General features: G+C 43.3%; 1 protein-coding gene and 1 long non-coding RNA gene across 8 annotated transcripts in view; one reads left to right on the forward strand and one right to left on the reverse strand.

Moving 5' to 3' along the window:
* The window catches only part of AFF2 (ALF transcription elongation factor 2), a 392,417-nt gene that overhangs the window by 114,078 nt on the left and 253,670 nt on the right, over positions 1-24,669 (reverse strand). The window lies entirely within an intron of this gene.
* On the forward strand, positions 18,661-23,823 carry LOC307208323. The gene is made up of 3 exons (XR_013835093.1): positions 18,661-18,804; positions 21,332-21,457; positions 22,465-23,823. It is a non-coding gene; the product is annotated as an uncharacterized lncRNA (long non-coding RNA).

Consider the following 24,669-nt stretch of genomic DNA (forward strand, 5'->3'; position numbering starts at 1 on the left):
GAAGTTTGTTTCGTTGTCTAGCTAAATACTCGGTTACCTGCCTGGAGAACACCAATGATGGAGACACAGTGATAGCTAATTAGAGAGGAATTCTAATGAAAGAAAATGTGTGTGTGTGTGTGTGTGTGTGTGTGTGTGTGAAAAGAAAGTAAAAACCTTAATGCAATCTGTACCACATTTTCAAATAGTAACATAGGAAGGAAGAAATCTAATGCCAATCAAAACAGGCCAAAAAACCCCAACCAACCAGCTGAAAAATACTTAGTAATCAACTGTGGGGAACCTGAGATCAAAATCCATGTTAAAGATAGGAATGTAGGAAGCTCGCTTATACCCAGTTGACCATTGGTTCTTCAACAAGTCCTTACACCAGTCTATTGTCCCACCCTGCCTGAAGTCGTCAACTATTGTTCCTCTGCCTAAAAAATCTACAATCAGTAGTTTGAACGACTACAGACCAGTTGCACTGACTCCAATCATCATGAAGTGTTTTGAGAAACTGGTGCGCCGTCATATAATTTCCTGTCTTCCATCAACTTTTGACAACTACCAGTTTGCATACAGGGCAAATAGATCCACGGAAGACGCTATCACTATCACTCTCCATGCTGCTCTGTCCCATCTGGAGCAGCCGGGGAGTTATGTGAGGCTGCTGTTTGTGGATTTTAGCTCTGCTTTTAACACTATCCTCCCCCATAGACTGGTGTCCAAGCTAGAGGCGATTGGACTCTCCAACTCCACCTGTCTCTGGGTTTTGGATTTTTTGTCAGAACGTTCTCAGAGGGTTAGAGTGGGGTCACATATGTCCACAGCCCTTAGCCTTAACACCGGCTCACCACAGGGTTGTGTGTTGAGTCCCCTGCTCTATACTCTCTATACGTATGATTGTACAGCCATCTATCCCAGCAACAAAATCATCAAGTTTGCTGATGACACTACGGTGGTGGGGCTCATTTCAGGAGGGGATGAGTCCGCCTATCGGGACGAGGTGGAGCGGCTTTGTGTTTGGTGTGGAGAGAACAATCTGGCTCTTAATACGGCTAAGACTAAGGAATTGGTGGTGGATTACAGGAAAAAAAAGGCGGACATTCAGCCCTTGTATATCAAAGGGGAACGGGTGGAGAGGGTGGCGGAATTCAGGTTTTTGGGAGTGACTATCGATCAGGGCATGACTTGGAGCGCAAATACCACTGCTCTGGTGAAGAAGGCCCAGCAGAGAATTTATTTCCTCAGACTTTTAAAGAAGAACAATCTGAGTGAGAGACTGCTGGTGTCCTTCTACCGAGGCTCCATAGAGAGCATTCTCACATACTGTATTTGTGCCTGGTTCTCCAGTTGTACAGCTAGGAAGAGGAAGGTGCTCCAGAAGGTCATAACCACAGCCCAAAGGATTATTGGTCATCCTCTCCCATCTTTGGAAGAACTGTACGGTTCCCGTTGTCTTAGGAAAGCAAACAACATCCTGCAGGATGCATCTCACCCGGGATACAGTCTGTTTGCACTACTGCCTTCTGGCAGGAGATATAGAAACATCAAGTCAAGGACAAATAGACTGAAAAATAGTTTCTATCCAAGAGCTGTGGCCTTTTTAAATGCTGTAACTCGATAGTGTGACCTGGGAGTTTGATGGGTGTGGGTGTGGGTGTGGCTGGAATGTGGTTTGTTTGGTTGTTGTTGTTGTGTTGCTTTTGTTGTTTTTAAGGGATGGCATCCAATTTCGTTGCACTTGTGCAATGTTGCACTTGTGTAATGACAATAAAGAATCTATCTATCTATCTATCTAACTCAGTACTGTCTACACTGACTGGTAGAGGCTCTCATGGTTTTAGGGAGCCTTTCCCAGCCCTCTCTGAAGATGCTAGGGATTGAACCTTGAATTTTCTGCATGCAAAGCAGATGCTGTATCTTGAGCTATGGCCCTTCACTGTAAAGATAAAGGACCAAACTGCAGAGCTGAAGTGCCTCTCGAGCATTAACACCTGGACAGTAGTCTGAGCACTGCTTCTCCTCTGTGGACCACACCATGGAGCACACAGTCTCCTTCACACACGTACAATGAGAACATGCAATGCTTATGCAAATCTAATGCCATGTCTCTCTGTCTGGTCCTCTGGATTCTCCATAGGGCATGCCCTTCCCAGGCTCCTCCCCCTCCGCAACCCAACTCTGAACCTGTATTTATTGTTTTTGCCTGTCTTGATCTATGATGATCCCACTTGCTTGCCCTGGATGTAGAAGTCGTGCAGGCCACATCCATTGATCAATCCACTTTTGACCATGGGCCCAACCATTTAATGTGGGTGTCAGCTGCCTTTGCTAGTTGTCAATACTGGTTCTCTTCTCCAACCATGGAAAGTAACAGCTATAGCAACACATTGTAAAATATTATTTTAACCAGGTTGGATCACCCTGCTCCTCATTAACAATGATTTGGGGATTGTCTCCCCACCGTGGAAGAGTAGCAGCTGACACCATATGTGATAGGGGAAAGCTATGCCAGTTTCCTAAGCTTATGGAGGTAGTGAGTCTAGTGACAGGTGGAAACCCTCCCAGATATACTGTATCATCATTAACCAGCACATTCAATCTCTCTTGTCTCTAGGTAGGGTGGGGAAAAGCCACAGCACAACAATATTGAGCTGCTTGGACCAGTGATCTCAGTCAGCATAGATAGGCTCCTATTTTATCCTTGTTGAATGTCTTGGGAACACCTCAGAACCTTGGGGTCTTTGGGGTTTCCCTCACTCCCATTCAGAACCCATAATCTCTTCAAAAAGACTCCAAAAAGGCACAATAAATAATGAACCCTCTCAGTCCTTTGGGCAGATCCAAATCCACATCTTGATATCTGCACCATCACTAACCACGTCTAGAATGAGATAGAAAATGGCCAAAATCCTGCTTCAGACCATTAAGCCAACACATGCTGCTTCTTTTGGCCCACTTCACTCAGCTGAGGATAATCCAGACAGGGAAACAAGTCACTCAGGTAATGTGCACCTCTGCCCTATGGGCACAGTCTTCCTTCTTTAAGCTTTGCTTCTTCATTACCTATAGCCCTCCTTAATATTCAGGGATAACCTTCACATCCTTAGGCAGGGTGTAGTCTGCAAGTGATCAAAGGTGTTAAATTAAAAGCAACTGCAAAGATTCAGAACTCTGAGCAATTTCCTTGGTAGCATTTCAATTTCCTCTGTTACCACAGCAAGGAAATATCTATGCGTCTTAGAATACCATGTGCACTTTATGACACTGTATCATTTCCACACCAAGTAAAAACAAACAAACAAACAAACAAACAAACAAACAAACAAACCTCAGTCCCATCTCCAGAAGTAAATAAGTCATGTCATTGTGATTTGGCCCTATCTTGTTGCTCTTCCAACAAGTTCATGCAGATCACATTGGTTTCAAAGGGGGACTCTGGTTCGCTCTCCTGCTTGGGGCTACTGCAAAGCAAACAGGGGGTTCCCCTCTGCTCTGAGTCCACTTGTTCTTTGTTGTTTTTAATCGACCACCCATCAGGGCTGAATTGCCTTGTAACTGTCACCCACAAGTTCATTTGACAGAGATAGCTACTATTGTTAACATGAGCCTTCACTTCAGCCCATTTAACTTCTCTGCATTTGACAGCTTCACAATAGCCACCTTCCATCCATAGAAAACTGTGATTTAGTAGAAAAGGGGATGTGGGACAATAGTCTGATCTGTCACTCAGTCTCCTGTGAGTTTTCTTGGCATAAAGTTCTTCCACAATGCTACAGGGATGAAATACTATGGGAATTAAAGATGGCTATCAACACACACACACACACAGTTACATGTTGCAGGAGAATCTAAGGATGTCACGGTTGTATACAAGTATGATCTTCTCAAAGTAGACCCATAGAAATTATTTTATCAAAGCTAGTCATGTCTATCAATTTTCAATGCAACCCTCAGTTGAAGAAAGATATGTACAAAGAAACACAGGCCTTTCTTGTCAGTAAATACTTTTTGACGTGGCAATAAAAAACCCCTACATTGATTGATTTTTTTAAAAAAACACACACACATCCATGCCATTTAAAAAAAATAAACCTTATGCTTCCAAAGCAAAGATTTAGTTTTTATTCATCTTTAGTTATTCACCCTGTAATTGTTCCACAATTGATCTATGACAACTCTAAAGTGGGAACTGTATGTCATGAGTAAATTAAACCTTTCATTGTGATACTCGTTCCTCATTTTCCACATGTGTTGGCATGAAAAGAATCTGTATGTTCTCCCCTGTGGACAATTAAAAAACTTCCAAATTACACTAGGCTAGGTCATAAAATGGGACGTAGGTGGCGCTGTGGGTTAAAGCCTCAGCGCCTAGGACTTGCCGATTGAAAGGTCGGCGGTTCGAATCCCTGCGGCGGGGTGCGCTCCCGCTGCTCGGTCCCAGCGCCTGCCAACCTAGCAGTTCGAAAGCACCTCCGGGTGCAAGTAGATAAATAGGGACCGCTTACCAGCGGGAAGGTAAACGGCGTTTCCGTGTGCGGCTCTGGCTCGCCAGATGCAGCTTTGTCACGCTGGCTACGTGACCCGGAAGTGTCTCCGGACAGCGCTGGCCCCTGGCCTCTTAAGTGAGATGGGCGCACAACCCCAGAGTCTGTCAAGACTGGCCCGTACGGGCAGGGGCACCTTTACCTTTACCTTAGGTCATAAAATCTCACTACAAATTTCACTGTGTGCTTTGAGTAAAGCAGTTGTGGCTCATATTCAAGGATACTTCCCTTAAAGTATTGAGGTTGAATCCTGACAAGACAGAAGTGCTGTTTTTGGGGGACAGGAGGTGGGCAGGTGTGGAGAATTCCCTGGTCCTGAATGGGGTAACTGTGCCCCTGAAGGACCAGGTGCGCAGCCTGGGAGTCATTTTGGACTCACAGCTGTCCATGGAGGCACAGATCAAATCTGTGTCCAGGGCAGCTGTTTACCAGCTCCATCTGGTACGTAGGCTGAGACCCTATCTGCCTGTGGACTGTCTCGCCAGAGTGGTGCATGCTCTGGTTATCTCCCGCTTGGACTACTGCAATGCACTCTACGTGGGGCTACCTTTGAAGGTGACTCGGAAACTACAACTAATCCAGAATGCGGCAGCTAGACTGGTGACTGGGAGCGGCCGCCGAGACCATATAACACCGGTCTTGAAAGACCTACATTGGCTCCCAGTACGTTTCCGAGCACAATTCAAAGTGTTGGTGCTGACCTTTAAAGCCCTAAACGGCCTCGGTCCAGTATACCTGAAGGAGCGTCTCCACCCCCATCATTCTGCCCGGACGCTGAGGTCTAGCGCCGAGGGCCTTCTGGCGGTTCCCTCACTGCGAGAAGTAAAGCTACAGGGAACCAGGCAGAGGGCCTTCTCGGTAGTGGCGCCCGCCCTGTGGAACGCCCTTCCAGCAGATGTCAAAGCGATTAACAACTACCTGACATTCAGAAGACATCTTAAGGCAGCCCTGTTCAGGGAAGTTTTTAACGTGTGATATTTTATTGTATTTTTGCTTTCTATGGAAGCCGCCCAGAGTGGCTGGGGAGGCCCAGCCAGATGGGCGGGGTATAAATAATAAATTATTATTATTATTATTATTATTATTATTATTAAGTATATAAATTTGTAATTCATTAATTTAGTTCTTCTAAATTTTGCAATCTCCTCCCCAGGAGGGAAAACAGTAAAACCCAGGAGGACATAACTATTTGTTCAACTTTTTAAACATTTTTATTTTCATTTTTTTAAAAAATGAAGATGCTCAATCAACTCAGTTGACAAATGGTGGGATGCTTGTTGGTATATTTTTAAATACAACCTGATTGCAACGTGAAACAAGTTATCTGAATGGGTTAATGGAAAAGGTAGATACCACACTGATAGTACATGAAAAGCAGCAGGAAAATCTACAATCTACTGTTGAAGATAGAGTGCAATCTCTCATATTTCAGATTGGTTTCATAGAATTTGCAGTCTTGCTATGAAGGGGAAATGGAGACACTGGCCTGGTTCTCATGTTACACTAAGCCAAATCTCGGCTTACCAAGACTGCATGTGTTGTCTAAATGGGCGTTCATACTTACGCTCTCTCTTCACTAACCATAACCTGTAGCACTTGGTATTCATAGCTCTTCAGGGAGCTCTGGACACACACTTGCAAAATGCAATTCAGCCATCCAAAAGAAGGAAAGCAGGTGGACACCCAGTGGTGGCTGGTGCTTATTGGGACTGGCAGAGCAGAAAGCAAAAAGTCCAACAGCAAATGGAGGCAGAGTCAATGATGGGCAGAGCCAACTAATTCTAATTCTTCCCCATTGTCCTCGCAACAGAGCTCTATAAGGACATCACTGAAGAGGAGGAAGCTGACAGTTATTCCACCCCTTGGACTGGGTGTAGGAAGGAAGGCAGGTGGAGGCAGGCCAATGGAAGACTGGAGGTTGTGGGACAGTGCCCCATTAGCTCACTGCTGCCTCTGAATCAGAAACAGTCTACCTGTAATTCAGGATTCAAATGTACCACCCAAACTGATCAACTCCTAAATACAGTGCCATCCTAGGTAAAGGAAAAGGTACCCCTGCTCGTACGGGCCAGTCTTGACAGACTCTGGGGTTGTGCGCCCATCTCACTTAAGAGGCCAGGGGCCAGCGCTGTCCGGAGACACTTCCGGGTCACGTGGCCAGCGTGACATCGCTGCTCTGGCCAGAGCCAGAGCCAGAGCCAGAGCCAGAGCCGCACACGGAAACGCCGTTTTACCTTCCCGCTGGTAAGCGGTCCCTATTTATCTACTTGCACCCGGAGGTGCTTTCGAACTGCTAGGTTGGCAGGCACTGGGACCGAGCAGCGGGAGCGCACCCCGCCGCAGGGATTCGAACCGCCGACCTTTCGATCGGCAAGTCCTAGGCGCTGAGGCTTTAACCCACAGCGCCACCTGCGTCCCACAGTGCCATCCTACCCACCATTAAATGAGTAAGAAGCTTGTCAGGCCATATTATAGTTAATGATGGCTAAACACAATAGACTTCTCTCTTCTTTGGAGCTCCTTCCCTCCATTCCATCTTTTTCTTAGAATGGTTTACATTAGAAATGATATTACATGAAAAGCTTCTATATTGTTTATGGGGAGAAAAAAAGCTTCCCCTCTCAAAGGGTAGCTAACACAAAGCTTTATCTGATTTATTCAGCAATCTATATAAATCTGCTTTTATGTTTTATTTGATTCCAGCCATTAGTCTGTGCTAGGAAGTAATACTAAAATATACATCATATCAGCAATTCAGCCGACTACATCACATTAATCTACATAAATCTATACCTGTTTGCAGGGCCTGTTTCAGGCTAACCTCACAGCTCAGAAAAGAGAGGGGGGAAGAGAGAGAGAGAGAGAGAGAGATATTACAGTAATTCTACTTGTGGGTTTTCTAGGAAAAATCAACCTTTTCCCTTAGCCACTGGCAGGAATACAAATGTTCTGAGCTTTAAAAAATCTTGTGTTTAAATTAACTGCATCATCATTAACAAGGTTTTATGTTTTCAATTTCAGAACAAGAAATTGCATATTATGACTAGTATTTCCTGTGTATGATTGATTTCAAGTTAGGGACTTGGAACGGGAAATCATTTTGGAACAGAATATACAACTGTGCCCCTTACAAAAGCTTAAGTCACTCATATTAGCCTAAAGAATAAAATAAAATGTGGATAGGGGATTAATTCTACTTTGAAACACTGACAGAGGCCAGCTGTCAGTGTTGAATGTTTGTTTTAAAGAATTTTAATCCTTTTCTTCTTCTTTTCATGGTTGATTGTTACCAGGTCATTTAGAGATCAGTGCCCATAATTTGTTCGGAATCAGGAACCAGATATTCTTATTTTTACTTAGGGAATAAACTATGCAAATATATGTAATACTTAAATTTCATGTATTTATTTAAAGCTGTTTTTAGCCTCATCATTTAGCCAAAAAGGCTCCCAGAGAAGCTTATGCAATACAGTGGTACATCGGGTTAAGTACTTAATTCGTTCTGGAGGTCTGTTTTTAACCTGAGGTACCACTTTAGCTAATGGGGCCTCCTGCTGCCGCTGCGCCACCGGAGCACAATTTCTGATCTCATCCTGAAGCAAAGTTCTTAACCTGGAGCACTATTTCTGGGTTAGCGGAGTCTGTAACCTGAAGCATATGTAACCTGAAGCATATGTAACCCGAGGTACCACTGTATCAGAAAGGGGGGGGGGAAAGGAAGCCTGTGGACTCAGGTTTACAATAAAAATGTTGGTTTTGACCTATAAAACCTAAGACAACAGCGTAAGGACACAATGACAGCCACTAGTTTCTATTTTCTCAGACACATTGATGGTGTCAGAACTTGCCAGCGCGCTACTTTGTGAGATGGGTCAGGGCCTTCATTTTCCATACTTGACTGCATTATCAAACTGGCCTTCCAGGAAATATAGTTCCTGACTTTGATAGTATTTAGAGTGCCTGCACAATCCGTTTCCATTTAGTTTGGAAAAGAACAGGGCTGGGATCCTAAGAACTACATGAATGGTTCAGTCCAAGAAGTGTACTGTTCCTACTCAGATGGCTCCCCATTCAACTTTGAGAAGAGTCTCTGAAGGCAGATGATGCAGTCATATTGCAGAAGCTAAGCAATTCTGGGTCCACTTAGTACCTGGGTGGGAGACCACTTGGGAACTGTGTGTCTGGAAGGAAGGTGAGATATAAATGTTTGCTTTTTTAATTGGATAATTAAGAGGTAGGCTCTTGGCAACAGCTGAGTAACCATAAGCTTGTAAAAACAATCATTGGTTTTGAAAATCCACTCCTGAATGAGGCGCTGTGGCAGAATCAGTTTGCCGAGAGGGGAGGGGCTGCTATGCTAGCTTCCTAGCAGGTGGGGCACTGTTACATATCAGAAGAGAAAGGGACAAAGTGATGGGGTGGTCCATGAAGTGCAAACACATCAGCAGGAAGGAATGCCAGCTTGAATAAAATATTGGGAGAAGGCACACATGGACACATCATTTGAATGACAATGCCCATCAACTTGGGTGGGCCCTGGTCCCCTCAAATATGTCAACAGCAGTGCCTGATTGGCTCCCCCAGCGCAGGGTGCTCTTGTCAATGCCCCCCCCTCTTGCTAGTGAGTCAGCCCTTGGCAGATTTCTGACCATGCCAATTACTGGTGCTAGCCCTGTGACACAATGTACAACTCGGTTCCCACTAGCATTTCTTCGTGTGACAGCATAGTGAGTGCAGAATTGTATGAGAAGCATGCGTTGGCTCTGTATCTGTTCCTAAACCAAACTCATGTAAAGTATGGAAAGGGTAAAGTCTCCTACAAGAAATGTCGGGTAGTGTCTGAACCCAGGCTCATAGTTAAGCTCCCTCCAGATCAACCACAAACTATAAGCAATGTTTACAGTGTTTGCACTAAGCTGAGGTTTAGTTCCTGTAATGGCCTCCAGTGCTTGTGGATGACACTACATTTTGCTGCCCCACCCCCATCCCTTGAGAGTTTAGGTTTTTTGCCCACAGAGGAAGCATAAAAGCCACACTGACAGCGGTTGCGGGCTTGGCCTGCTGTAAGAAATATCTATACACATTACCTCTGATGATAGGCAATAAGCCTGAAAGCTTTCCTTACCTGCCCTGACTTCTAAGGGGGAGCTGAACTTGAACATGGATGCCTCATTGATGGTTTACTGGCATTTTTATAGCGCTATTCCATTGGAAAAGGCCTCTGTCATTATTTTCTGGGTGATATTTCAACCTCAGGTCACCAAGGTTCATAGAAAAGTCAATTAATCAACTGGTTACAGGGAGCATAAAGAACTCCTGGTAGCCATTTCCCATCCAGTGTGAAAGGAAAGGGAAAATTGATGGAAGGCTCGGGTGGTTGGCTGTTTAGCCATTCCTGATGAATCCTTCATTAGCTGCAGGATATTTTTGTATTTATTTAGTATCTGAACAATGCACTCAAGGCAGTTCACTGTTTCAAGTAATGGTTTACAATTTAATAGGCATCGGGGCGGGGTGGGGAAGAAAATGAGGGGGGAAGGAGAAACTAAGTAGATTCAATCCCATACGTGAGGCAGCTTGAAGAGGGAAGGGGCAGTTGGACTTGGCCAGCCCAATGGAGGGCGTCTCATGTCACCCTCTAAAACAGCGAGATCTGTCTATTTAGCTAACTTCCTAACTACATTTGCATACTACCTATCTACCAATATGTTTGAGGCAGTCTCCAGTTGAAAATAACGCATTGCAATTAAATCGTAAAAATCATGCCTTGCAATTTAATATAAAACTGAGAAAGAGACACTCTCGGGCATCATGCCCATCTGGAAGACAGTTCTGGGAAGGAGGAGGAGTCAAATAAACTGAAGGAAGAGGCCTTGCTGCCTCAGCTCTCCTTTTTCATCCAGGTGGAATGGTGCAAATGAAGGCAGTTCTGAAAAGGGAGGCACTATCTTGCACTTGGTCCTAGCTCAGGGCACTCTAATTTTTCATACCAAGTGGGCCACAAGAGTACTTCAACATGGAACCTTGTTGCATGAGGGGTTGTGGAGGAGTGAGGCCAAAGTTTGATGCTCCCTCAGCCCTCATGCTGCCTTCTCAAAGCTCGCTAAGGTTCTGGCAGCCTTGTAGAGCCCTCCCACCTTCTTCCCAAAGCTGGGAAAGCACTAACTAGGCTTTGGGAAGGAGGTAGGATGATCCTGTCAGAGCGCTCACACTTCCTTCCCAAAGCCCAGTGCCTCGCTTACCTGGCTTTGGGAAGGCAGTGCAAGGATTGTGGTGCGTGTGTCAAATGTTGCTGAGGGCCACCAAAAAAGGCCTCGAGGGCTGTTGTGCCCTCAGGTTGTGTGTTAGAGTGCCCTGAAGAAACAGGCAATAATTGCTCCAACCCTGACAATTAGGAGGGGACACCATACTCCACAATATGGGTTCTCTTGTCAACAATCATCATACACATTATAGTTTTTATTTCTCCTATTGGCCCATTATGGGTCAATCGGGAAATTAAAGGTGAATGGAACATTTGTAGACTTTAGATATGCTCCCATAGTTTATATGGAAAAGAAACTAGAAACATAACCACTGTGAGCATTCTGAACATTATCTCTAATCCTGCTCTCTAGATATATAATCTCTGCTGGAACAGGCCAATGGCTAACCCAGTTCAGCATCCTCTTTATCACAATGGCCAACCAGATGCCCTAATGAGAAGTCCACAAAGAGGGCCTCTCTGCACTAGGATTCTCAGCAACTGGAATTCAGAGGCACATAGCCTTCTGAAAGTGGAGGTACAAATAGCCATTGTGGCTAGGATCCACTGATAGCCTTGTCCTCCATGAATTTGTCTACTCCTAGGTTAAACAGTGGGACGCAGGTGGCGCTGTGGGTTAAAGCCTCAGCACCTAGGACTTGCCGATCGAAAGGTCGGCGGTTCGAATCCCTGCGGCGGGGTGCGCTCCCGCTGCTCGGTCCCAGCGCCTGCCAACCTAGCAGTTCGAAAGCACCTCCGGGTGCAAGTAGATAAATAGGGACCGCTTACCAGCGGGAAGGTAAACGGCGTTTCCGTGTGCAGCTCTGGCTCGCCAGAGCAGCGATGTCACGCTGGCCACGTGACCCGGAAGTGTCTCCGGACAGCGCTGGCCCCTGGCCTCTTAAGTGAGATGGGCGCACAACCCCAGAGTCTGTCAAGACTGGCCCGTACGGGCAGGGGTACCTTTACCTTTACCTAGGTTAAACAGTAAATACAATTACTAAGTATCAAGGAGGCATTTGGTAACCCCAAACTACAAAGCTGCTATGGTTCAGATCTAGACTATGTGGGTAGAGAAGGAACAGACCTACAACGTTAGATTTCTTTTTAATTTTTTTTAAAGCAATGATAAATACAAATTTTCCTACTAAAATTAGGTTTTTCTACTCAAAATGAATTTTAATTTTTAAATATATATATATATATAAATGTTGTTATTCTGAAAGAAGAACTTGGTTGATATTAAACATTCTGAATGTAGGTAACCAAGACAACAACCCATTAAGCAGTGTATTCTGCAAGATGTAGCTCAAGGGTGGAACACCCGCTTTGCATGCAGAAGGTCCCAGGTTGAATCTCTACAACCTCCAAATAATCCCCTGGAGAGCCACTGGCAGTCTACGCAGCTAGATGAACCATTGGTCTAAGCTTTCTATGTTCCAAGCACATTGTAAGCTTAGTATAAATCAGTACAGTGGTACCTCAGGTTACAGACGCTTCAGGTTACAGATGCTTCAGGTTACAGACTCCGCTAACCCAGAAATAGTGCTTCAGGTTAAGAACTTTGCTTCAGGGTGAGAACAGCTGCAGCAGGAGGCCCCATTAGCTAAAGTGGTACCTCAGGTTAAGAACAATTTCAGGTTAAGAACAGACCTTTGGAACGAATTAAGTTCTTAACCCGACGTACCACTGTACATCTAAAAAAATCACGAAGTATCCAGTATCCACTCATACACAGTGTAAACAATACTCTATTTATTTGTAAATTAGCATGAGTTAGTGATAAGAATTGCATTATTGCTTAAGAAATACATGAAGATGTTTCAGTGGCACATGATTTAAAGCAATGATTTCACAGAACAGCCCTGTGCACGTCTACTCAGAAGTATGGCTCAAGTGGGTATATGATTGCAGCCTCATTCATGGAATTAAATTGCCTTGATTTTAAATCATTCTGCCCTACTTGAGATACGCCTTAGTTAAAACTGGAATATTGGAAAGTTATAACAAAAATTGTCCCAGGATTCTCCAAGGTATACTGAGCATTAATTTCATAGTGTCATTCCTGGAGAAATGAGGGAACCTGTACATAAATATTATCAAATGGGTTTGTGGTTTTCAGACTGAGTAATTTTCTACGGACAGAAGCTGCATTGCCTGACTTGTAGTGCCACCAGAGGCAGCCATTCTCTTCTCCACCCCCTGCCATCTCAAGAATGGGTTTGCAATTTGCTATTAACATTTACAGTGGGGGTCTAATAAAAGAAAAAAATAACTTTATGCATCTGTCTGCATTATACAAACTAAGTACAGTATATTCCTGTCTATTCAGAATATGGAGCCACTTTAGAATTCAGTATCTCCTGCAGCCTAACTGCAGTGGGAGAAAGAGCGACTCTATTGGTTTGTGCACTGAAATACAGTAAGTGGAGAGGAGAAAGATCTGAATGCCAAGATTTCATTGTGGAAAGTCTAAATGTCATGGAGTTTGCAGGGTTTCAGAGCATTGTCCATTCATAGTCCATTGTCTCCATTCTCACCAACTGGGCATGGCCCATCCTTCCCCCTCACAGACACCACCAGTTCCACCTGCCCTGTAAAGAGGAGCATCTAAGGCAGGGGGAGAGATGGTATCAGCTGAGGCCTCATCAGCCTACCTGCTGTAGCAGGAAAAACAAGAAGCCAGCAGGTTCCAGATTGGAAGGGCCCATCTTGCAAGGTCAGCAACTTCATACTGCATTGGGGTCCCTCCCAGGAAGGTTGGGCAACCATGTTACCCCCTCCCCCAAGGGGCTGACCCATCTCTGAGCAGAGGTGTTGTATGCTGACAAGGTCTGGCTCTTGTCAGCAATTGTACCATTAGCATTTGCCACTAAATGCAGATTTTCCCAATTTGTAGCTCCATCACTTTGGGGGGAATCCTATGGCAAGATGTGCCAGGATAAGCAGTTTAGGATGCAGTAGACATTCAGTTCAATCCTCAGCTCATCTGGGTACATGGTGGCATAACTTGCTCATCCTGGCTCAGCCACGGCTCAATCAGCTGAGCCAAAATTGGCTTAGCCAAGGCCAGGGGAAGTACCCAAGGTGGAGCATTCCGTTTTGGTGGCAGGATTAGAGAGGAGGCACTTAAGTTGGAGCCTATACCCATTTAGCTTGGTCATGTGACCTGGAAATCCAATGTAAAGCACTACATTAAAAACTTGGTTTCCCTCTGCCAGGCTTTAGTAGAACTGTAGCCCCGCAGCTGAACAGGGTTTAGATCTGGTATAGCTTTTACACCAGCTCACCTTACACCAGCTTCTTGTGTATAGGATTGGTTTCTTAGACACACGTCTACCCTACTTCCCTTCTCCCACACACCTTCTTAAGCCTCATTTTCAAGGGATCCATTCCCGCCCGCCTTCAGTGGACCTATTCCCACCCCACCCTCCACAGGTGACATTGCTTACTGGCCAAGCTTATGCTGTTTTATCTTTGCACTTAATGGAATTCTTAGCATCGCACAGAGGGTCATAAATACAATAGCACTCTTAGTCCTAAAAGCTAGCACAATGCGTATTATTACAGAGTACCGCAAAGCTAGACATTACTCTGACATTAGGTATCTTCATGTTAGGCTCATATTGATTTCTACACTCCTGTGCTGTTGAGCAGGGATCAAGGATGCCATTCAGGGATTTAAATTATATACTGTGGCTCTACTACAGGACAACATTAAGAGATCTTAAAATCATCCTGCTATTGCAGCCTTCTCCCCCTTGCCCTCGCCCCCCGATCTTGTACCAGTGGAGTTCTTTGAGGTTCTGGTTAGGTTCACTGATTATGGTTTCACATCCACTAGTACTGAGATCCCATGATTTCTACCCTATTAGCCATTTCATAGGAAGCTGCCTTATACCAGGGGCAGCCAATTATTCCATACAGATCAGAACTGTCTATGGGCTTATTCACAGCTCTTTTTGCCCTGCTGCTTCTCCCCAGGGAAGCCCAATCTTTAGTACTGAATTGGAGCCAACAACAATCAGTGTTTCTGCAGATTGCCATTTGTTCTGATTTAGCACTCAGGAGCAGATTTTCCTGGGGCAAGCAGTGGGGCAAAGGCAAAACTGCTTGGACCTATGTCCAAAAAGAGTGGGCCAAGCAGAAAACTGCTTGGAAAGTGGAGGTATGGACAAGCCCTGTGATGATTGACAGCAGTCAGAGATCTAGGACAAGGCTCTTTCATGTTACCAACTACCTGGTTTATTTTTTTTTCTAAGTTGGAAATGCCAGAGATTGAACATGGGACCTTTTTTCTGCAATGCATACATTGCAAAGCATTGTAAGAGGATTGGAAAAATTATTGGGGGACAAGGCTATCCATGGCAACTAGCCATAATGGCTATGCTCTGCTTCTATGGTTGGAGCAGTAGTGCTTCTGAATACCAGTTGCTGGAAGCCCCAGGAAGGAAGAGTGCTCTTGTGTTTTGGTCCCGCTTACAGGTTTCCCCATAGGCATCTGGTTAGCCACTCTGAGAACAGGATGCTGGACTAGATGGGCCCTGATTCAGCAGGATCTTTTGATGTTCCTAATCTAACACTTGAGGTATGGCCACTTCTCTTGATTCTGCACCATTACACATTACCAGATAAGAAGCCCAATGAGTGAGGAGCGTGACAAAGTGCTTGTTTGATGGTTTGCCATGTGGCAACATGGATCTTTCATCCCCAGAATATTCTGCAGTGAAGGCATGAAGAAGAATTTGGATTTGATATCCCACTTTATCACTACCCAAAGGAGTCTCAAAGCGGCTCACATTCTCCTTTCCCTTCCTCCCCCACAACAAACACTCTGTTAGGTGAGTGGGGCTGAGAGACTTCAAAGAAGTGTGACTAGCCCAAGGTCACCCAGCAGCTGCACGTGGAGGAGCGGAGACACGAACCCGGTTCACCAGATTACGAGTCTATCACTCTTAACCACTACACCACACTGGCTCTCTGTGGTGGAGACAAGATGCTACCCCCCTTGCCCAGTTCCATTTTAAGTAGCTGATCAGGCTGGCCCCTGAAACTTACTTCAACACTGCTGATGGGACAATGTTCTCCTGAGAGCAGCAGTCTAGCTGAGAGGGCACAGGGCAGACTTTGTGGGCAACATAGCTCTGTCTTCCATTAGCACAACTCATTCACCTCATGCAGCTTCCTCACTCTGTCTAATGGCAGGGCTGGCCCTGAAGTGTCAGTTGACTGGAAACAACTGGCCTAGAAATGTTCACACTGATAAAGCAATTTGTCCAATCAATAAATGTACCTGGTTGTTTTTTTCAGACTCCTCCTTTTAAATTATGTCTGAATGACATTAGCAGAACATTCCACAACAAATGCAAATGCTTAGAAATATTGTATTATCAGTTGATAGAAGGATGGGTAAGCAACATAAACAGTTAACTACTGCTGTGTGCACTTGTTCATTCTATTAATGCCCTTGCTTTTGATTGTCTTCCCTAACGAAGTATGTCTTTCATCAGGCAGTTAGCACAGTTTCTAGGGGTGGGTTTGAGGAGAGGGGACATGATTATTGATCCAATAGATTGCAATAGCTCTTTCTGAGCCATTCCCATCAATCATTTCAATGCATATTCAATGAGCTTTAATCTGCAAATTTGTCACATTTGGAAGTGATTATTCTTTAATGGATTTATTGTTTGTTTTTTGTGTTTTTAAATATGATACATTAATTCTGCTTTGTTCACTGCATGCTTAGTCACTTTTTGTGAGGGGGAAAAATAGAGTATAAGGCAGACGTCAGCTGTGTCTGCTAGGTTGCAGGATAAGCCCTGCCTCATGACCAAGCATTTAGTCTGCTGAGACTAGGGGCCCCTCCAGCTTTGTTCACGAGGATTAATGCTCTTGGTGGTATTGGGGCAACTATATATGATGCTGCTTTCAATACTGCTTGCACCAGGGGAGGCAGGCATACTGCTTCATCTCCAATTGGTACACTCTTGCTTTTGTTGCCCCTCCAGACAGCAATAATTCAGTAACATTGGGGAAGCATCGCAGAACAACTAAAAAATTAGAATGATGTGTGGATGGTCCACTATAAATCCACCACTAATGTACAATTAGGCCTCATTCACAGTGTGCACTTAAGGCACTTTAAACATAATTCTCAGAGTAGTATAACAGTCATTACCCCTTCCCAGGGAACTCTGCTGGTTGTAGCTCTGTGAGGGTAATAAGAGTCTTCTAACAACTCTCAGCACCCTTAACAAACTACAGCTCCCATAATTCTTTGGGAGAAGACATGGATGTTTAACGTGGTATCATAGTGCTTTAAATGTAGGGGTTGAATGTGGCTTTACTGCATCCATGGCATGTTGCAGAATTCTTCCCCAACCCCCCCCCCACAAAAAAACCCAGTTTGGAGGCGCCTAAAAACCAAACCCTTTGCATCCAGACTCTATAAAACCCCAGCAGAAGTCACTTTTACAATACCATTTTGTTGTTGTTGTTAATTCAACACTTGTTGGAGATTGTCACAAGCCTGATACGCTGGTTGTGTACTCTTACACAACCAGCTTATCAGGCTTGTGACAATCTCTAACAAGTTTGCATTGCACATAAGCTTAGCCTGCACCATCTCAGTTTTTCCAGGCTTATTCCATGTAGCTGTGGATTCGTTAAATGGCACCATTTCCCAAGGATAAAAAGGGATTAGTCCACTGGGCCCAAAGCACAATAAGATCCGACGAAAACAAATATTTTTAAAGACACAGATCTCCTTTATGATGCTAGTCTGTTAACTTGGTGCTTATGGAGTTTGGAAAATGGCACCTTAGTGGTTTATCTTTCATAGTTTCCTATAATGTGTTTACAAAGTCCCTGTTACTGCTATATGCTTATATATTTTGATAAACGGCACATGCCACCGTAGTGTGCCTTTGGAGAGTTCACTACTCTTCTTGTTGTTATTTAGCTTTGTTCTTGGCACAGAACCCTCTCCCCACTGGCCCCTATTCCTGTGGTCGGTAGGCAATGATTGCAGAATTAAAGGCCAGGTGAGCGAAATGGTCACAGTCCAAGAAATGCAATTAACCAGTTTTATTTATTAAAACTTGGAAGTGTGCTTTCACTTCATGTACTACTGCTTGCAGGAGAGGGTACCATTGGCTTTGTCAAAAACTGAGAGCCACTATGGTGTAGTGGTTAGAGTGTTGCACTAAGATTTGCAAGACCTGCATTCAAATCCCCACTCAACCATGAGGCTCACTGGGTGACCAGTCACTCACTTTTGGCATGGGGAAGAAGGAGAACCATGCATACCATCTTCAGCTCCTTGGAGGAAAGGTAGGATAAAAATGTAATACATAAAAATAATTAAACAGAAAAAGAGATTAATTGGGCAGAACTGCCCACAGAACACAGAATGTGCGCTCTTGGAAACAGCTGTGCCAGATTGCATTACTAATCCCAAATTTTGCCAAAAGGCAAAGAAAAACGAGACAACTCCAGTTTTGTTTATTGATTATGGATGAAGGTCACTCTAGCCAAGGGTCCGTGGAGCAGTTGCTGACTGCACCTCCCTTCCTACGCCTTGGAGACTGACCTTATGCATGGATGGTGGTGGGCTTCAAAGGGCACTTTTGGCCATGATGGGCTATTAAGATGGGAGCACCTGACATAGGACCCAAAACATCAAAGGCTACAATGGTGATCTTTGAATGTATCCAGAACACATTCTAATCTGACATAAGTATCTCTAATAAGGAATGTCTATGTGTTTACACCCACCCACACCCACCCACAAATATGGAATCAATCAAATAACCATTTTTCTTTAGAATTACTTACTTTTAGGATGCTTCCTCTCTTCGGCAATTTACAGACTGCCTCTTTAAATTACACAGATAGCCCCTCCTCCAGCTGATGACATCATAATGTCAACAGCTCACATTTTATAGAAGTCTGTCAACCCCCAGATAAGCTGGTGGTTTCTGAAGGCTTGTGTATATGTCACAACTTTCTCCTTTCACCACCACACAGGTACGGGGGGAACCAAGCTGTGAGTACCACAATATCCACGTGATGTCAATGCCATCAGTGTGAAGGTTTTATAAAAATGTAAACAAACAACAGCCAGGAATGAGGGGAGGAAGCAGCACCTGGAGGTGGGATGGGGGAGATTAAAATTTCCCTCTGCAGAGATCCCACATGTCATCCCTTTAAATTCCTATTTGCTTAGAGAAGTAAGACTCCATTGCTGGCCATGGTAGCTCCAGCCTGGACCCAGAGGGAGCATTTTCACCAGGGAACATGTCAGAAGGGGAAAGGGTTAAGCACCACCCAACTGGGTTCTGAAACTACTGTTTACATGAAACATGGCAATAACTGCATTGGTCCAATTACCAATGAAATTAGGAATTATTGACTAGAAGTTTAATACAACTTGAGATTTCCTTCTAATATTAGTGGCAAATTTCCTCCCTGCCTAACGACTCTCAGCACTCTTAAAAAACTACAGTTCCCAGGATTTTTTATATACAGTTTAAAGCAGTATGATTTCCCTTTAAAAGTATAGCACAGGTGGGGAGCCTTAACAAATAAATCTCTTCAAAATATAAAATCTTTCATTCTTCCATTTCTTTTTTCCCTTCCGTTTGTCCTTTCTTTTTTATGTATATACAAGTAAAGGGGAAAAGCAGATTATTTCAATTAAGGAGCAGTCTTTGACAATGGTAAGCAATCTTTCTCCAGAGTTCAAAGCAACACTTGCAGTTTTAAGTTTCTTTTAGGCATATCTGTCAGGATCTAATTTTCAAGGCACAGTTGCCATGGCAGCTTCTTTGAATTTTAATCTAGCACTAAAGGTCAAGACAGGTCAACAGCTTCAGTTCCTCTTCAATATTAGAATAAAGACACACATACACCCTGCAACAGCCTATACAACTTCTAACCTTAAAGGAATCCATGGGGGACACCCCAAGATTCTAAAATGAAGGATACGTAGAAAGTTTATGATTTATACAAAACCCTCAAATTCATCTGGTGCTATTGAAATCAAAGCTGAAATCAAACGTGGAGAGATGTTTCTCTTAAACGGAGTTAAGGACAGTGGTGCCTTTTGAAATTACTTTGATGTCTAGCTCTGGAGAAATAACTCTGTAAAATCTAATTGTTTTCTCAAATTTTATTCTATTAGTTTAGCAGTGTAAGTGATAACTGCATTATCCTATCCAATTGACTTTTAAAGATTATTAATAGACTCCCCACCCCTCCCTTCCTAGATTGCGGGTGAGTTACTTTACTCATGGTGAGAGCAATGACGGGGGGGGGGGGAGTCTGGAGGGTCTGCATTTCATATGCAGATCTTAGGCTGCAAGTGGTTTAAGATTTTGGATAACAAAAGCTTAAGCCTGTTGTTGCTTTTCATCAACCTGCACGTTTGCATCATGCTACCACATGGCAGCAGCAATGTTTGTATACGCTGGAGGAGGACGGGGGATAATTTTTTATCTACTACTCATTGGAAGGTGAACCTCCCTAATTTTCACTTTCCAAAACAATACATAAGCTGAAGCCATCCTTTGAAAGCCTCACTGCTCTGAATTTTGCAATGCAGTTCATTGGTCAAGTCATGTGTACAAAAATTTACATACTGGGGTAAAGTGTCCATGAAAATGCACATACCAGTGGAAATAGCATAAAACTGCATTGAAAAAAATTATGTATATTGGGCAAAATTGGCATACAAACATATATATGAAGTGAAATTTGCACAAAAATATTAATAAAATTTCATGAGGGTTTTTTTAAAAATAAATAAATAAATAATAATTAGAATAATAGAATTGTAGCATTGGAGGAGATCACGAGGGTTACCTAGTCCAACCCCCTGGAATGCAGGAATCTTTTGCCCAATGTGGGGCTCAAACTCAGAACCCTAAGATTAAAAGTCACATGCTCTTCTGACTGAGCTATTCCAGCTTATTAATTGGTGTGAAAATGTGGAGAACTTATCTTAAGAGTCCACCTGCACTATACATTAATACAGTGTCATGGCTCTCCCTAAACAAAATCCCAGGAACTATAGTTTGTTAAGGGTGCTGAGAATTGGTAGAAGATTCCTATTTGCCACTATTCAAGAGGAAAAGAGGGATCGATTCTTAAAGCACTCTGGGAATTGCAGCTCTGTGAGTAGAATAGGGATCTCCCATTTTAGCAAAAATTAAAGTAATATTGATGCAAACATGTACAAAATAGCAGATGAGTACAATAAACTAAGAAAAGGCCAAGGACTAACACCCTACACAAATCTGGAGTGAAGTCTGTAAGGCAGTTGGAAGGCGCCTTGTATGCCTCCTTCTGGCAACTCCTGTAGCCAAGCTGTTGCAAATTTATTTCTCTGCTTTTCTTTGGGTGACAGCAGTGTGGCCAATAGGGGGCACTTGCCATCTGGGTAACCCAGGACCTCCGTACTCTCTGCTCAGGCTTGCACCCTAGGGAAGTTATTTCAGTGTTGCAAACTCAGCAAAAACAACACGGAAGGCAGAGTTCTCCCCTATATCCACAGGCACTATATCTCTCCAGGGGTTAGACTTTACCCCTGAAGACACACTCTTCCATTGTGGCCCAAGACAGATGAATGCCAACAATAAACTACAAATAATACCAGCAAAGGCCTCTGAATGAATAAAAGGTAGCAATTTGATTATTTATTCATCCTCCTCCCCAAAAGTATGCTTTTAGGATTATCAGGAATGATCTTTTCCTAAAATGAAGGAAGATGTATAAAAGATAACTGATGCAATAAGAGATTAATCGATGCCATCCATCCATATTCTTCAACTGGTGTTTTGAAGAAGAACGAAATGAGCTGCAACTGTATGAACTGTATGAATGCTTACATTGTGGCCCTAGCTTGTATTCATTTTGTGGCCTTGGCCTGCATTGTATGTAGTTAAACTGCATTATTCCACTATTCAGTACATGGTAGCATCAATATTAGTTTTACCATTGCTAAATGGGATTCCTGTTACTTGGTCTCTCTATTGACTAGAAAACTGAACAGAAGCACTCCACGCTGCAATATTTTGTTGTTGCAAGGCCCACGTGTTACATTTTACATTGCTGCTTTCTTCACTGAAATTCAAGGTGACAAACTACTTGACATACCAAGCAGGGATGGAGCAAAAATCCATGATTTCTGAGACAATGTGCAAACTAAAACACAGCTATCTTTTAAAATTTGTGATGCAGTTCTCTAACCAATGTTTACAAAAATGCATATAGCAAGGTAAAATGCGCACAAATATGAAGATGATCTTAGTCAAAATAAGATACAAAATGCATTATATTGGGGAAAATTGACCACAAAGATGTGTACGTTACTGAGAAGTGCATGCCATACAAATGAGATTAATGGGAGAAATTTGCAATAAAATGCTGATGAATTTTCGTGAGGATATTTTTTTTTGTTTTTAACTAATTAACAAATTGCTGCAAAATGTGGGGAACTAAATTTAAGATTTGAAAATAAAAAACTGGACAGACCTTTCCATTCCTAGTATCAAGTGGTTTCTCATGCAAGAACTGACCAGACTCAGATCTGCTTAGCTTTGGCAAGTTTGCAGCATTATGTGCCTTTGGTGTTTAATTTAGGGACACTTAAGTAGCACTCTCTTCCTTTTCACCTCTCTGTTTCAGTGTGTGAGATCAAAGTGGCAGAATATGAGCAAGAAGCATCTAGGGTTGAGCAATGACTCCTCCAGCACACTGGTGATATGCGGTCACATCAGAGGAGCTCCATTGCCATCCCTCAACATGCTATAGGCACTGTTCCTCTAACCAATGCCACACTCTCCCAACTGCTACATCAACTCAGTCTCACAAGAATCAAATGGCTGTCTCTCCTGAAATTGTAACACAATGGGATCAGCTCTGCTGTTTTTAAACCTGTCTTCCCAAACCCTGAAGTTCTGAGTTCAATAGGGCTACTCCTAGACTGTCATTATCTTGTTGGAGGAATGCAAGCATATGCTGCAAGTTTAGATTTGCACAATTAATGTGGAGTAATGCACTCTGTCATCCTAGCACAACAAATCTACTTTATATTTAAAAAGAGCTCATTTTCAAATCAGGAAAGTGACGTGCAAATAACTGCAAAGTATAGGATGAACAGATGATTAACAGGAAGATGTAGAAAAACCCACTAGTAAATCAGGTTGGGTGTTCATTGTTGTTAACCGCCCTACAAACAAATCAGAATGAATGCTCAATATAGATAATCTAACCTCCACATAAACTTTGTGCAAATAGATCAGGATGAATGCTCAATAAAAACAGGTTGTCTGGAGGAGCCCTGCCTTCTTTAGAGAAGGAAGGAAGAAATGGGGGGGAAATAGCACCTCACTATATTTTAGCTTCTGAGGCAACTGGGTACCAAAAGCACTACGTAGCCATGTGTGTACTGACATTCAAAATGGAGAGCTAATGGCTGAACCAATTCGTGAAATTCTTTTTCAATAGTACATCAAAGGCCTCACGCTTACATTTTTTTCTTATGGTTGGGCAGCTTGTTCCTGCCTCCTTTAAAGTACCAATTAGGCCTGAGATGCGCATGCAAATTATTCAGCACCGGGTCATTAAAATATAACCAAATTAAATTCCCATTGTCACAGAATCTTTTAAAGTAATTTATAAACATGTCAAGAGTAGGCTGCTTATTAGACCGGGCTAGCAAATATTTTATTCTGACGGGGAGGTTAAGATGCATGTGAGTCATTTGAATAATGAAAACAAATTAAAAGATTCATTTGTAAATTATTTTGAAGAATAGCCTCATCTGCAGGGGCACACCAATCTTAATTATTTGTCTGCATTAAATATAATCTGAATTGTCTATTATTAACGCTGCACTGAACTCTTGCCTGTTAATATTTTCTGTGCGATAGGTATGCTTTCAAAAGAGACAACCCATCCCAGTCCTTCTACATCTCTGAATGTTCACCTCCCCCCCCCCCCACATTTCACAATACATACTTCTGCTGTGTTGTCACCCTGCCCCCTTTTCTCTCTGTCAATCAGGGGTCTCCCAGCCAATCAGGGGTCACAGAATGAATCTGATAGTATCAAGGTGCTGCATAACTAATCAGATGTGCTTATATGACAGCATCACTGAGGAAGAATGGAGGAAACTGGAACACAGAAAACTGACTTATACTGAGTCCAGACCCTTGCCCACCCAGCTCAGAATTGCCTGCACTGATTAGTGGCAGCTCTCTAGAGTCAATCACAGCCCTACAGGAAGATGCTGAGGTTTGAACCTGGGACTTCCTGCATGAAAAGCAGTTGCTCTGCCACTGAATTTACTGCCCTTCCCCCAATTGATAAGGAAAAGCTTCCAGTTAGATTACCTACTTTCCCCACTGTATCAGCTAACACTTTCAGGACCTTTTACCGTCTCCCTGCTCCCAAATCACAAAACGTATCACCTGGTTTGGCCCATAGATGCACTACCACAAATGCAACGTGTTTCACTACAGCCCATCAATTTATGTCCATCAATGTTTTGTCAGCATTTATGAACCCTGCCCCACCTTATACTGAGCCTTTTCATTTCGAGGTTTTCAGCACAGCTGTTTCAGTACTGAGACTGACCTTTCCTCCTTCTTCGCAAAGTACCTGTGGATTAGTTATTAGACCTGGAGCAGGAGACCAGCTACGTTTGTCCATCCTGGATTTTATAGGCATTGTGACTTTGCTGCTCAGTTGATCTTTCATGGTATTTTATCTATTGTGCCTTTGGTGTTTTTTTAAAATTAATCATAGACTAGCAATGATTTGTTGTAATTGCTGGGAGTGATTTTCTATTTAATTACTACTTGCTGATAATCTGAGAGTTAATTTTAT

Source organism: Podarcis cretensis (assembly GCF_951804945.1).
Source record: "Podarcis cretensis genome assembly, chromosome: Z".
Lineage (NCBI taxonomy): Eukaryota > Metazoa > Chordata > Lepidosauria > Squamata > Lacertidae > Podarcis > Podarcis cretensis.